The sequence below is a fragment of the Dasypus novemcinctus genome, chromosome 29 (assembly GCF_030445035.2).
Source record: "Dasypus novemcinctus isolate mDasNov1 chromosome 29, mDasNov1.1.hap2, whole genome shotgun sequence".
NCBI lineage: Eukaryota > Metazoa > Chordata > Mammalia > Cingulata > Dasypodidae > Dasypus > Dasypus novemcinctus.
Window position 1 is genome coordinate 29,317,350 of NC_080701.1, and position 14,812 is coordinate 29,332,161.

The 14,812-nt window shown below is 38.7% G+C and overlaps 1 pseudogene; it reads left to right on the forward strand.

Moving 5' to 3' along the window:
• The first annotated feature begins 13,837 nt into the window (after positions 1 to 13,837).
• On the forward strand, positions 13,838 to 14,506 carry LOC101423232 (26S proteasome non-ATPase regulatory subunit 10 pseudogene; annotated as a pseudogene).
• The last annotated feature ends 306 nt before the right edge of the window (positions 14,507 to 14,812 follow it).

Genomic DNA, 14,812 nt, shown 5'->3' on the forward strand with positions numbered 1-14,812 from the left:
GTTCCTACCTCTGAAAGAGGAGAAAGGTGGGAGAAGATTCATCAATTCTTGGAGCAATGTGGGCAGCTTCAGCTTCCACAGATTACAGCACCAACTACATCCTTGGCTCCTACTATACAACGAGCAAGGAAGAAAGACAAGAAATCCCTAAATAAAGGAAGAAACTGCACCCCAAATAAATACAACTAGTAAGCCAGATGCAAAGACACCAAGAAAAAATTACAATCCATACCAACAAACAGGAAGATATTGCCCAGTTAAAGGAATAAGATAAGCCTGCAGATGTCATAAAGGAGTTGAGACAATGAATCGTATACGTTCAAGCAAAACTCCTTGATAAATTCAATGAGGTGACTGAAGAGATTAAGGATATTGAGAAGACACTGGGGGAGCACAAAGAAGAATTTGAAAGCACACTTAGAAAAATAATAGATCTTATGTGCGGTCACCCCTCGGGCTGAAGTGTGGTTTGCTGGCCTGGCAGGGGAGCGGCCGCGGTAGGCCTAATTCCAAGCCGCTGCCTCCATAAGAGGGTGGCTGGTCGGACTCACCGCCACCCCTGAAGGGAGCTCTGCATGGACGCAGAGTGCCCTCGGGTCTCCCCTTCTCGGCAGCCATGCTTCCGTGGCCGCCCCTCCTCCCGGATAGCGCCACACGATGCTTTCTTCTTCTTTCTCCCTGCGCAGGCGCAGGGCAGAAAATTCCAGTCTGTCCTTTCCACCTCCCCCCCCACCACAGCAGCAACAGCCAGGCGTGGGCGGGAACCTCCAGTCTGCCCTCTACCCCAGCAACAGCAGCCACCAATCCCTAAACCCTGCCACTTCCTCCAGCAACAGCAACAGCCTATCCCTAACCACCACCCCTCCCCCGTCCAGTACCTCCCATTGACCTTTTTCTGGAAACCAATCAGAACAGGGCGTGGCTTCGACCAATCAGCCTTCCCCAGCCCCTATAAAACTGTTGCCTCTCCCTCAATAAAGTTGGACTTGCGTGTTTACCTTGTCTCCGCGGTAGTTCTTCTGCCATGCGCCCTCCAGTCCTGAGAGCCCCCAACAAGGGCCTGGCCTCCCTTGTCCCCAGTTCGTCGCCGGTTTCTCCGGGCGACCCCTTCATCGCCGGCTTCGCCGGGCGACCCCGTCAGCTGAACCACGCAACCCCTGTGAGACCGACCCCTTGTCTGCTGCCGGACCGACCCCTCATCCCAAGCGGGACCGATCCCTCGTCCCAAGCGGGACCGACCCCTCGTCCTGAGCTGGAACGACCCCTCGTCCGCAGCCAGACCCCACCTCTACCGACCGAGCAAACCGTCGCATTATGGGAATTAAAGGTGCAATAAATGACATAAAAACACACTAGAGGTATATAAGAGAAGATTTTGGGAAGGAGAAGAAAGAATCAGTGAGTTTGAAGACATGACCTCCAAATGCAAACATACAAAAGAACAGAAGAAAAAAGAATGGAAAAAAATTGAACAGGGTGTCAGGGAACTAAATGACACCAAGAGACATGCAAACCTATGGGTCATGGGCATCCCAGAAGGAGAAGAAAAGAGAAAATGGGCAGAAGGAATATTTGAAGAAATAATGGTAGAAATTTCCCAACCCTATTGAAGGGCATAGATAGCCATGTCCAAGAAGAACATCATACTCCTACCCAAATGAATCCAAATAGACCAACTCTGAGACACTTATTAATCAGAACGTCAAATGCCAAAGCCAAGGAAAGAAAGCTTGAGAACAGGAAGAGAAAAGCTGTGCATAACATACAAGGGATACCTAATAAGATTAAGTGCCAATTTTGCATCAGAAACCACGGAGGCAAGAAGGCAGTACTACTTTATATTTAAGATACTGCAAGAGAAAAACTGCCAGCCAAGAATGTTAAATCCAGGAAGATTAACATTCAAACATGAGGGCAAGTTTAGAATATTCACAGGTAAACAGAAATTGAGAGAGTTTATAACAAAAAGACCATCTTTGCAGTAAATACCAAAGGGAGTGTTATAGCTTGGAAAGTAAAGACAGGAGAGGGAGGCTTGGAAGAGAATCCAGAAATGATGATTGTATCAGTAACATTAACTAAAAGTGTCAAAAGAGTGGTGAAAATAAAAAGTCAGATAAAACTTAAAGGTCAAAATGGATGAAATAAGAACTGCCTTTACATTAATAACATTGAATGTTATTGGATTAAACTCTCCAAACAAAAGACAGAGTAGAAGAATGGATAAGAAAATACGAGCTTTCTATTTGCTGTCTGCAAGAGACTCATCTTAGAGTCAGGATACCAATAGTTTGAAAAGGAAAGGTTAGAAAAAGATATTCCATGCATGAATTAACCAAAAAGGCTGGGGTAGCTCTACTTATATTGGATGAAATAGACTTTAAAAGCAAAACTATTAATAGAGACAAGGAAGGACATTACAAATTAGTAAAAGGGATGAGTCACCAGGAAGAAATAACAACCATAAATGTATATACACTTAACCAGGATGCCCCAAGGTATAGGAGGCAAACACTGGCAAAACTGAATTGAAAAATAGATGTCTCTACAATAATAGTTGGAGACTTCAATACACCACTCTCGACATTGGATAGAACTTTTGGGCAGAGGATTAAAAAAGAAACAGAGAGCTTGAATAAAATGATAAGTGGACTACACCTAATAGACATATGCAGAACATTGTACCCCAAAACAGCAGGCTATACATTCTTTTCAAGTACTCATGCATCTTTCTCCAGAATAGACCATATGTTGGGTCACAAAGCAGATATCAATAAATTCAATAAGATCAAAATTATACAAAGCACTTTCTCTGATCATAATAGAATAAAGTTGGAAATCAACAAGAAATAGAAAAAGGGAAAATTCACACATAGATGGAGATTAAACAGCACAATCTTCAATAATTAGTGGGTCAAAGAAGAAATTTCAAGAGAAATCAATAAATATCTCAAGATGAATGACAATGAGAACACAACACATCAGAGCCTATGGGATACAACAAAGGCAGTGCTGAGAGGGAAATTTATATCCTTCAATGCTTACATTAAAAAAGAAGAAAGATCTAAAATCAATGCCTAACTACACAACTGGAGGAATGAGAAAAAGAACAGCAAAGTAATCCCAGAGCAAGCAGAAGGAATGAAATAACAAAGATCAGAAGTAAATGAAATTGAAAACAAAACAAAGCAATAGAATTAACAGAACCAAATTTGGTTCTTCAAGAACATTAACAAAATTGACAAACCCTTAGGTGGACTGACTTAAAAAAAAAAAAAAGAAGATGTAAATAAATGAAATAAAAAATGAAAAGGGGAACCCTACTACTGACCCCACAGAAATAAAGGAGATCATAAGAGGATATTATGAAGAACTTTATGCCAAAAATCTTGACAATGTAGACAAAATGGAAAATTCCTAGAAATGTGTAAACAATCTACACTGACCCTACAAGAAACAGAAGACCTCAACAAACCAGTCACAAGTAAACAGATTGAAAGAGTCATCAAACGGCTCCCCAAAATGAAAAGCCTAGGACTAGATAATTTCACATGAGAGTTCTACGAAGCATTCAAAGAAAATTTAATACCAGTCTCACTCAAGTTCTTCAAAAAAGTTGAAGAAGAAGGGATGCTACGAGTTTATTCTATGAAGCCCATATCACCCTAATACCAAAGCCAGATAAAGATACTACGAAAAAAGAAAATTACAGACCCATTTCTGCAATGAATATGAATGCAAAAATTAGCAAAAAAATACTTGCTAATCAAATCCAATTACACATTAAAAGAATTATTCATCATGATCAAGGGGGTTTATCCCAGGCATGCAAAGGTGGTTCAACACAAGAAAATAAATCAACACAATACAACACATTAATAAATCAAAGAAAAAAATCACATGATTTTATCGATTGACACAGAAAAGGCATTTGATACAATACAAAATCCTTTCTAGATAAAAATACTACAAAAAATAGAAATTGAAGGAAACTTTCTCAAGATGATAAAGGCCATGTATGAAAAACTCACAGCTAACATTGTACACAATGGTGAAAGACTGAAAGCTTTCCCATTGAGATCAGGGACAAAATCAGGATGCCCACTGTCACAACTGTTGAACAATATAGTGGTAGAGACTCTAGCTAGGGCGATCAGGATTGAAAAAGAAATAAAAGGCATCCAAATTTGAAAGGAAGGAGCAAAACTTTCACTATTCACAGATGATATGGTCCTATATCTTGAAAGTCCTCAAAAAAACTACAGCAAAGCTGCTAGAACTAATAAATGATTTCAGTAGTGTGTTGGGATACAAGATCAATATACAAGAATCAGTAGTGTTTCTATAGAAATGTAATGTGCAATTTGAGGAGAAAGTTAGGAAGAAAATTCCATTTACAATAGCAAATAAAATAATCAAATACTTAAAAATAAACTTAACCAAGGAGGTAAGGCACTTGTATTCAGAAAACTACAATACATTGCTAAAAGACATTTTTAAAAAGAGCTAATTAATTGGAAGAACATTCCTTTCTCTTGGATTGGAAGACTAAGTATCATTAAGATGTCCATTCTACCCAAATTTATATACAGATTCAGTGCAATCACAATAAAAATTCCACCAGGATTTTTAAACAAATGGAAAACACAACTATTAAATTTATCTGGAAGGGTAAGAGGTCCGAATAGCCAGAAACATCTTAAAAAGGAAAAATGAAGTTGGAGGACTCTCACTTCCGGACTTTAAATCGTATTAGCTAGCTACATAGAAAAACATCATGTTATTGGCATAAAGACTGACACATAGACAAATGGAACTCAACTGATGGTTCAGAAACAAACCCTGATCTCTATGGTCAAGTGATTTTGGACAAACCTGTCAAACTCATCCACCTGGGACAGAACAATCTATTCAGCAAATGGTGTTGGGAAAATCGGATATCCACAGCCAAAAGAAAGAAAGAAGACCCCTATCTCACAACTCATACAAAAATTAACTCAAAATGGATCGAAGACCTAAATATAAAAGCAAGAACCATAAAGCTCCTAGAAGAAAATGTAGGGAAACATCTTTAGGAACTGTTGGTAAGCGGTGGATTCTTAAACCTTATACTGAAAGCACAAGTAAGGAAAGAAAAGATGAATAAATGGGACCTCCTCAAACTTACACACTTCTTTGATTCAATGGATATCATCAAGAAGGTGAAATGGCAGCACATTCAATAGGAGAAAATATTTGGAAACCACATATCTGATAAGCATTTGATTTCCATTCTATACAAAGAGATCATACAACTCAACAATGAAAGAGTAAGTAATCCAATTTTAAAATGAGCAAAAAATTTAAGAAGACAGTTCTCCATATAGGAAGTGCAAATGGCCAAAAAGCACATGAAAAAAAATGTTCCTTATCACTAGCTATAAGTGAATTGCAACTCAAACAACAATGAGATATCCTCTAACACCATATGGAAGGGCTATTATTTAAAAAACAGACAACAATAAGTGCTGGAGAGGATGTGCAGAAATAGGAACACTCCTTCATTGTTGGTGGGATTGTAAAATGGTGCAGCCCATGTGGAAGACAGGTTGGCTGTTCTCAGGAAACTAAACATATAACTGTCATGTGATCCAGCAATTCCTCTAGTAGGAATATATCCAGAAAAACTAAAAACTATGATACAAATAGACATCAGCACACCAATGTTCATAGTGGCATTATCACAATTACCAAAAGATGGAAACAACCCAAGTCAAGTGCCCATCAACCAAACGTGTGCCAAAGTTATACCATGTACTTTGATTGGTGGTAAGAGTCTGATAATACTATCTAATAATCTGTAACAATGGTGTGGCATGTGGGTGAGGGGTGCTGTATGGGAATTCTGCAAAGGTCCATTATTGTTGTGCAAGTTCACAACCTCTGTGATAAAAACACATTGTTTTAAAAATAGGGAGGGTTGGGGAAAAATACATCAAACGTAAGATAGGGACTATACTTAGTAGTAATTTTTGATGATGCTTTTGCATAGTTTTTAACAAATGTTACACAACAGTGCAAGGTGTTGGTGGAGGGTGATGTGTGGTATCCTTGTATGATATTATGCATGTTCATTTTTTTAAGTTCACAATCTTTGCTATACACTTATTGTCTATGCATGTTCATGTAGTAATGATATACTTCAATTAAAAATATATTTTTAAATGTATGGGATGCAGTGAAGGCAGTGCTGAGAGGAAAATTTATAGCTTGAAATGCCTTTATCATTAATAAAAAAAAAAAGGAAAGAGCTAAAATCAAAGAACTAACGGCATGCCTAGAGGAACCAGAAAAAGAACTGCAAACTAATCCCAAAGAAGGAAGGAAATAACAAAGATTACAACATAATAAAATGAAATTGAAAATTTTAAAAAAGCAATAGAATCAACAAAACCAAAAGTTGGTTCTTTGAAAAGATGAATAAAATTGACAAGCCCATTGCTAGACTGACAAAGAAAAAATACAGAAGATGCAACCAAATAAAATCAGAAATGAGAGAGGTGACATACTACTGACCCCACAGAAATAAAACAGATCATAAGAGGTTATTATGAACAACTGTATAGCAGCAAATTAGACAACTTAGATGAAATGGACATTTTCCTAGAAACACATGAACAACCTACACTGACCCTAGCAGATACAGAAAACTTCAACAAACCAATCACAAGTAAAGAGACTGAATCACTCATCAAAAACCTCTCAACAGAATGAAAGCTGATGCACGATGTATCTAGAATTTTTAATTACATTTATTGTAAAAGTGCATGAATGAATAGAGTTGAGAATAACGCATTAGAGTGAGTATATCTAACACTAGTGATTTATAAATGAGATTGTGGCGAAAAGGGATAGTCTGTGGGTGAAAATGCCAATTTAAAAGGAACTAGAGAATAATCTAGGGGATGCATAGCAGTGACTTTTGTGGTAGATGAAGATTGTGGTTAATAGCATCAATAAAAGAATGTTTCTGTTTTATTAAGTTTTGAGAGTATGGTGAAATACGGGAAAATTACAGCTAATGTAATTTATGGACTATAGTTACATATAATATTGTAATATTTTGGCAACAATGGCAAGGAAGATAAATCAATTCTAGGAGACAACTACAAGGGATATAAGAGGATATGAGAATTTTCTATTATAGAAATGGAAACATGCTAAAATTGACTACAGTGATGACAGCTCAACTCTGTGATGAAAATGAGCTCCACTGAGTGTACACTTTGGATTATAGAAAACATGGGTCTGTGTAACACATGGATTCTAGTGGTAGAAGATAGACTGGTTAACAGGGAAAATATGAGAACATTCTCTCATGAACTATAACAACTGTGTAATACTAATACAGGGTTAGTAATCTGGTGGGTTGGAGGGAAAATACATCAAATATAAAGTATAGACTATAGTAAGTAGTAATATTTTAATGATGCTCTTACATAGTTTATAACAAAAGTTTCAAATTAATATAGTGGTGGGGCCCATTATGATGATAGCAATGGCAGTTTTGTAAGTTAAGAAATTTTACTATACTTTACTGTTATGTATATTCATATAGTAATGATGTGCTTCAATAAAATTTTATCAAAAAAACATTTTCAAAAGACTTATATATCCCATTGTAATTCAAATATTCATCAATAACAATTTAAAATGAGGGAAAGAAGAAAGACCATTAGAACATAATGAAGACAAGCCCATGTAAACTTCTAATTCCTTCTTCAGACCAGCTCCCTGATGACCTGCTCAAGGTGTCAGTTGCTGCTGGGTTCCAGGTGGAATTCTGGGGGATTCTCTGCAGTTGGTTGAGTCTGGTGGCTCTGTGGTTACTGGGCAGTGCCCTGTGGTGACTCCAGGGTACTGAAGGGCCTGTGTCCTTCTGTGGAGCTTTACCTTGGGCTGCCCCTTGGGAAGCTGTGAGAGGGGGTGATGGAGCTGCTCTCCAATGATACGAGTTCCGACCACATGTTCCACAGTCTCCAGGGGGAAACTGTGGTGTGTCCACCTGTCATCGGTTTCTTGGTGGGCATCTTATTTTTAGTCAGGTTTGTATGGTCTGTGGAAAGGCGACTTTATATAAGCCGTGAAAAGCAGCTTGCAGACATCCTGGCTGCAATAACTGAAGAAAAATGTCAGCTCCTTGACAAGATTAGTGCTACTGTCAAGGTATATAAAGAGGCTGAGACATCCCTAGAAGATGCTAGGCTCGAGAAAAAGACTTTAAGGGTCCCCAGCCTTGTGGACACCTACAGGAAGGCAAAGAGGATGAAAGCGATGCTGAATGGAGAGTTAACTTTGTTGGTCCATGAACTACAGGAGGAGAGATCCAAACACTTCCAACACGAAGAGGCAATGGAGAAGATGCTACAGGCACTGGAGAGATTTGATGAGGTCATGACATCAACCACAGCAGAAGGTAAGTTTTCAAACCTAGGGTGTGGCCCTCATCAACTCTGTGATGGCCCCTTCCCCTAGAGTAGGCTAGTGGTGTAAACAGTGCTGTTCCTTTCTTTCCCTTCAGGCCTCCATAGCTTCCAAGGACTTTCAGCCACTCTGACTCCATCTGACTGTCACTGAGGCCAGTGTACGATTGACATGGGCTGGAGTTCTTCCATCTTTCCATCTGGAATACAGAAAAAAGATACTCCATGGTCAATTCCTCTTTGAAATGAACTATCCCATCTCAGGAAAACACCAGAAAAGTGGCCCTTACTTTCTCTTCAAAGGCATCTGAATTCTCTCTCAGCATTGTACTCACATTGAAAGGATCTAACTATATTTTTCAAGACTTTATTTACCTATATCTTAATTTTGTAAGTGATTTTCTCTGTATTATTCTCTATTTATCATATTTTATTGTAATTTGAAATTATATGAAATATAGCAATAAAAATACTTTAAAATAAAATTTTAAAAATCTCTCAACAAAGAAAAGCTCAAGACTAGGGAGCTTCACAGGTGAATTTTACCAATCATTCCATAACAATTAACACCAAACCTACTCAAACCCTTCCAAAAAAAAGAAGAGGAAGGAACACTAACTAATTCAGTTTATGAAGCCAACATAAATGCCAAATACCAAAGCCAGATAAAGATACCACAAGAAAATTATAGAACTGTTTCTCTTTTGAATACAGATGCAAAAACCCACATAAAGTATTTGCAACTCAAATCCAACAGCACATTAAAAAATTATACACTATGATCAATCAAGTGGGTTTTATCCCAGGTACACAAGGGTGGTTCAACGTAAGAAAATCAATTAATGTAATGTACCATATTAACGAATTGAAGCGAGAAAAACACATGATTATTTTGATTGACACAGAAAAGGCATTTGACTAAATAAATCCTATTTTTAGTTTCCTAATTGTGGTGGAGTTTAGTAAGGTTAAACCTGATAGAGAAGTCTCTAACTGGGGAAAAGATGTGTGCAGATGTTTACATTTCCAAGTGGAGTGTATGTGTGTAACCAGAATACCCCCAGGCTTTCCCAGATTGTAACAAGCAAGATAAGGACAATGAAAGCACAATGACAATGGGGAGCACTTATTAGGCACTTACCATGGGCTAATGACTGTGCTAAGCATATTTATAGGTATTATTTCAGTCTCACAATAGCCACATAAAATAGATGTGAATTCAAAATATTTTATTTACTATAATAACCAAATGATAGCAGATACTAGCTCCTACCTGTAAGACCCCTTCACTCTCCCATACACAATCAAAGACTTCCTCACCTCCCCATCCTCCCATCTCCAGTTATTTCTGGAATCCTGGGGAATCTCACATGCGTTCATGTTCTTTTATAAAATATACATATTTTTTCCTTTTTCAAACTTTGATTTTGAATAATTTCAGATTTACCAAAAAATTGCAAAAATAGTACAAAGAACTCTAGTATACCTTTTTCCGGATTTCTCAAATGTTAACATTTTAAATAACCACAGTACAATTATCACAATACGTTGTTAACATTGATAAAGCATTACAAAAAAATCTTCATGCTTTCTTCTCATTTTTCTAGTGCTCTCATTTGTGTCCTATATCTGGTCAAAGATCCAGTCCAGAATCACATTGTCTTAGTCTGCCAAAGAGGTGATGATGCAAAGTACCAGAAATCTGTTGGCTTTTATAAAGGGCAATCATTTGGGGTAGAAGGTTACAAGGCACTAAAGAGTCCGACTTAAGGTACTGTAAGAGGTACTTCCTCACCAAAATCTGTTGCTATGTGTTGAAGCAAGATGGCGGGAGACCAGCTCCTTCTAATCTCAGCTGTAGGCTGGAAGGCACATCTCTCCTGCTGTGGCTCATTTCCTTCTGGACTCCGCTGCTCTGTACTCTTTATAGATCAGCTCTAAACTGTCAGGCAAACAACTCATCTCTCTTCTCCAGGCCACAGGATCACAATCCTCTCCTCTTTCATGTCTGTGGAGCTCTCTTCACATGTGTGTCTTATTCTTCTGCCTTCTTGATTTTGTATCCACAAGGGGGAGAGAACTCAACCCTGCATGCCCTAATGACATGATCTAATCAAAGCCCTAATCTCCATTTAATCAAATAAACATGAAGCCTTTGGATTTAAATCAATCAAAGGGTATCATCTCCACAGGAACAGACCAGTCTATAATATCTCTTTTTGTAATTTATAAATAATATCAAACTGCCACACATGTGTTGCATTTTGTGATCAGGCTCCTTAGTCCCCTTTAATCTGAAAAAGTTCCTCAGTCTTCTTTGACTTTCATGATCCTGATCCTTTGGAAAAGTACTGGCCAGTTATTTTGCACAATGTTCCTCAATATGGGGTTTCTGATGTTGCCTCATTATTTAAGTTTTTGTCCAACAATATCACTGAAGTGATGTGTCTTTCTCGGTGCATTGTATCAGGAGGCACATGATGTCAATTTCCCCTTTTATAGGTGATATTAACTTTATCATTTATTAAGATGGTGTATGCCAGGATTTAAAGATACCATTTTCCCTTTGTATGTTAAAGCATCTAGATGGGAGATACTTTGAGACCATGTATATACCTTGTTTCTTATCATACATTTGTCGATTCAGTTTAGCCTACATTAATGAATCATGCTTGTAACCATAATTACTGTTGTGCTTGTCAATGTATGGTGATGTTCTATCAGTCCTTTTACATGATGGAATTCTACAGTAAGGAAGAGCTTTCTCTTTTCCCCCATTTATTTATTTATTCATTTGTTTGTATTGCTACGGACTCATGGATTATTTCATTGCATGAATTCTAGTCATCCCAGACTTGGCCATCGGGAGTTTTCACCACAGAACTTTCTTCTTGGTGAAACTTCTCTGTCTCATAGTCGGAATTGTAGGAGACCTAAGAGAAAAGAATGTGGTGAGTTTGGGGGCTTCAGAACAGCTGGCTGCCTAAGAAAGCAAATCAAGTGCACCCTAGAAAACTGAGAAATCAACTGCAGAACTGAATGTGTTGGTAACCCCTTGATTGGAGCAATAACCATCATTTTATCAGTTTTTTCCATTACAGAAAAGTAAGTGTCCCTCATACCATAAGCATATAGTGTTCTTTTTCCCTAAACAACTTTCATACCCATTATCTATTTTGATCTTCATGAATTCTCACAGAAAGAAGCAAAGAAGGGTGTTTCTTTAATCCATTTGATGGATGAGAAAACTAAGGCCTTTATAAGATCATACAGGCTAAAGGGAATATCATTACTGAAATTGAAGTGTCTGATTTCCTGATTCAGGTCTCTATTAGGCCACACTGCTCACTGAGTCACTTTCCTTCTCATGGCTGGTTTCCTCCAATATACTAAGGTATAGCTGGTTTAAGAATTTTGCTATTCTGAGAAGCATATCAAAAAAGGTGAGGAGGGAATTGGATGTGGCTCAACCAGTCGGGTGCTCGCCTACCACATCAGAGGTCCCGGGTTCAAGTCCCAGTGCCTCCTAGAGAACACATCCAGACACCTGCACCCACTGCAACAAGTTAGATACCTAAATGCCCCAGCCCACGGGAAGCAGATATGGCTCAGGCCATTGGGCACTGCCCTCCTTTGTGGGAGGTTCTGTGTTTGGTTCCTAGTGCCTTCTGGAAAAGACAAGCAGACAGATGAGAGAACCATCTTGCGGATGTGGGGAGTAAATAAAGATAATATTAAAGTAAATAAATATATCTTTAAAAGAATACGTGAGGAGGTGATATGAAACTTGAAAACAAAGTAGAACTTGTCCTAGTGCTTTGATTTTTTAAACTTTATTTTGAATAGAAACATTTATTTTTAATTTCAATTAATACAGAAGCAGGTTATGAAATCTTTATTTTGGTCAAAGGGAATATGGACTGAAAATTTGAGAAATACTGGGGTGAATGGACTGTAAACTCTTATCCAACTCAGTTGGTAACTGATTCTTTTTTTTTTAATTTTATTTTATTTATTCATTTTTTAAAAAATATTACATTCAAAAAATATGAGGTCCCCATTCACCCCCATCGCCCCCATCCCACCACTCCCCCCACAGTAAGACACTCCCCCATCATCATGACACATCCATTGCATCTGCTGAGTACATCTCTGGGCATCGCTGCACCCCATGGCCTGTGGTCCACACCATAGCCCACACTCTCCCATGTTCCATCCAGTGGGCCATGGAAGGACATACAATGTCTGGCAATTGTCCCTGCAGCACCACTCAGGACAACTCCAAGTCCCGAAAATGCCTCCACATATCATCTCTTCCTCCCATTCCCCGCACCCAGCAGCCACCGTGGCCACTTTTTCCACACCAATGCCACATTTTCTCGATTATTAACCACAATAGTTCATGAATAGAATATCATTAAGTCCACTCTAATCCTTACTGTATTCCTCCTTCCTGTGGACCTTGGCTTGGTTGTGTCCATTCCACATCTATGTCAAGAGGGGGCTTAGATTCCACATGGGTGGTAACTGATTCTAATTCCATTTATTTAGTGGTATCATCTAGAATTTCATTTGCCTTTTTTTTTTTGGCCTACAGTACCAACATCTCTCATCTTTGGTAAGTTTTGCTTTCTAAAGTCTATTTATGTATGCATGGATGGATGAATTTACACTAAAAATAAAAAAGGAAAGTTAAATATTTCAACATGGTGTTTTGTCCAGAGGTAGAAGAATGATTTGAAGATTTTTTGAGGTTCTTCCAGTAGGAGATTCTAAAAGAAAATAAGGGCCACCCAAATAAAGTGTTACCGTGACAACCCCAAAACGTCTTTTGTTTGCTTTGGTAGACATTTACTCTAAAGAGCATATTACTAGAACATATGTTTCCAGGCTGGAGGTGAAACAGAAACTCCTTGTAGAACAATGGGAAGGAGAAGCAAATCCTGTAAATTCGTGAGAAAAATGAGAGTTGTGGCTATACCCCCTTCCTCCTCCAAAATCTGGGATCTTGGAAACAGGTCAATGAACTTTCATTTAGTTACATAAATGATTTCCAAATGGTTTCAGGTGAGCATGCTGGGGTGGAGAGGCAGGGGTAGAAAGATATGTTTTCTTAAAAAGCAGAACAGTAAAGAATCAAAGATCTTGGCTACAATTTTGGTCAGAGCTTCTTTCCTCTTTTCCTGTCTCCACGACAGGCCTTCTTTGTTTTTAATAATATATAGTGACCACCAACTGGGTAAAAATCAATAAAATGACTTTATTATAAGCACTATTTCTACAAGTCCTTTATCAGGGAAAGACATGGGTTCCTTTGATAGAGCCTTCTTTTCGGTGGTTAGAAGAACCGTGGAGCAGATCCTGTGGAGAGCAGAATGGAGGGCTGTGTCTAACCTGAGGGTCTGCATCTGGCCTGCAGTGGGAAGCTGCAGGAGTTGAAGGAGAAGATCCTGGCCGATAAATCCCTGGCTACTAGAACTGACCAGGACAGCAGAACTGCATTGCATTGGGCATGTTCAACTGGACATTCAGAAATTGTTGAATTCTGTATTCGACTTGGAGTGCGAGTGAATGATAAAGTTGATGCAGGCTGGTCTCCTCCCCATGTTGCTGCTTCTGCTGGCCGGGATGAGATTGTGAAGGTCCTTCTGGGAAAAGGTGCTCAGGTGAATTGTTGTCAATCAAAGCAGCTGTACTCCCCTGCATTGTGCAGCTTCCAAAAACAGGCATGAGACTGCTGTTATGTTATTAGAAGGTGGGGCTAATCCAGATGCTAAGGACCATTTGGAGGCTACAGCAATGCACTGGGCAGCAGCCAAGGGTAACTTGAAGATGATTAACATCCTTCTGTACTACAAAACATCCACAAACATCCAAGACAGGGAGAGTAACACAACACTTAGCCTGTGACGAAGAGAGAGTAGAAGAAGCAAAATTGCTGGTGTCCCAGGGAGCAAGCATTTACATTGAGAATAAAGAAGACATCCAAGCAAGTGGCCAAAGGTGGCCTGGGTGTAATACTCAAGAGAATGGTGGAAGGTTAAGCGGCTTGGATTTCTTCTTTGTATGCGTTGTAGTTGTCCTCAATGTCCTGGAAACTAATGTACTTGTGCACAAGACATCTGTGTATGATGAATTTTTGCTCGCCTTTAAAGTCTTATAACTTGTTGAATATGGTTCCTGTTATGGTACTTATTCTAAGCTTACAACATGCTTTCCAGTCAATGAGTAACTGTTGAGTGTTCTATTGTTGTATATTGTTCTATAGTGAATTTTGTCTAATTTTGAGTAAGTGATTCTGTGGTCATTGTGACTACTCAGCACCCTCCCATGTACCCTCTGTTCTCCTC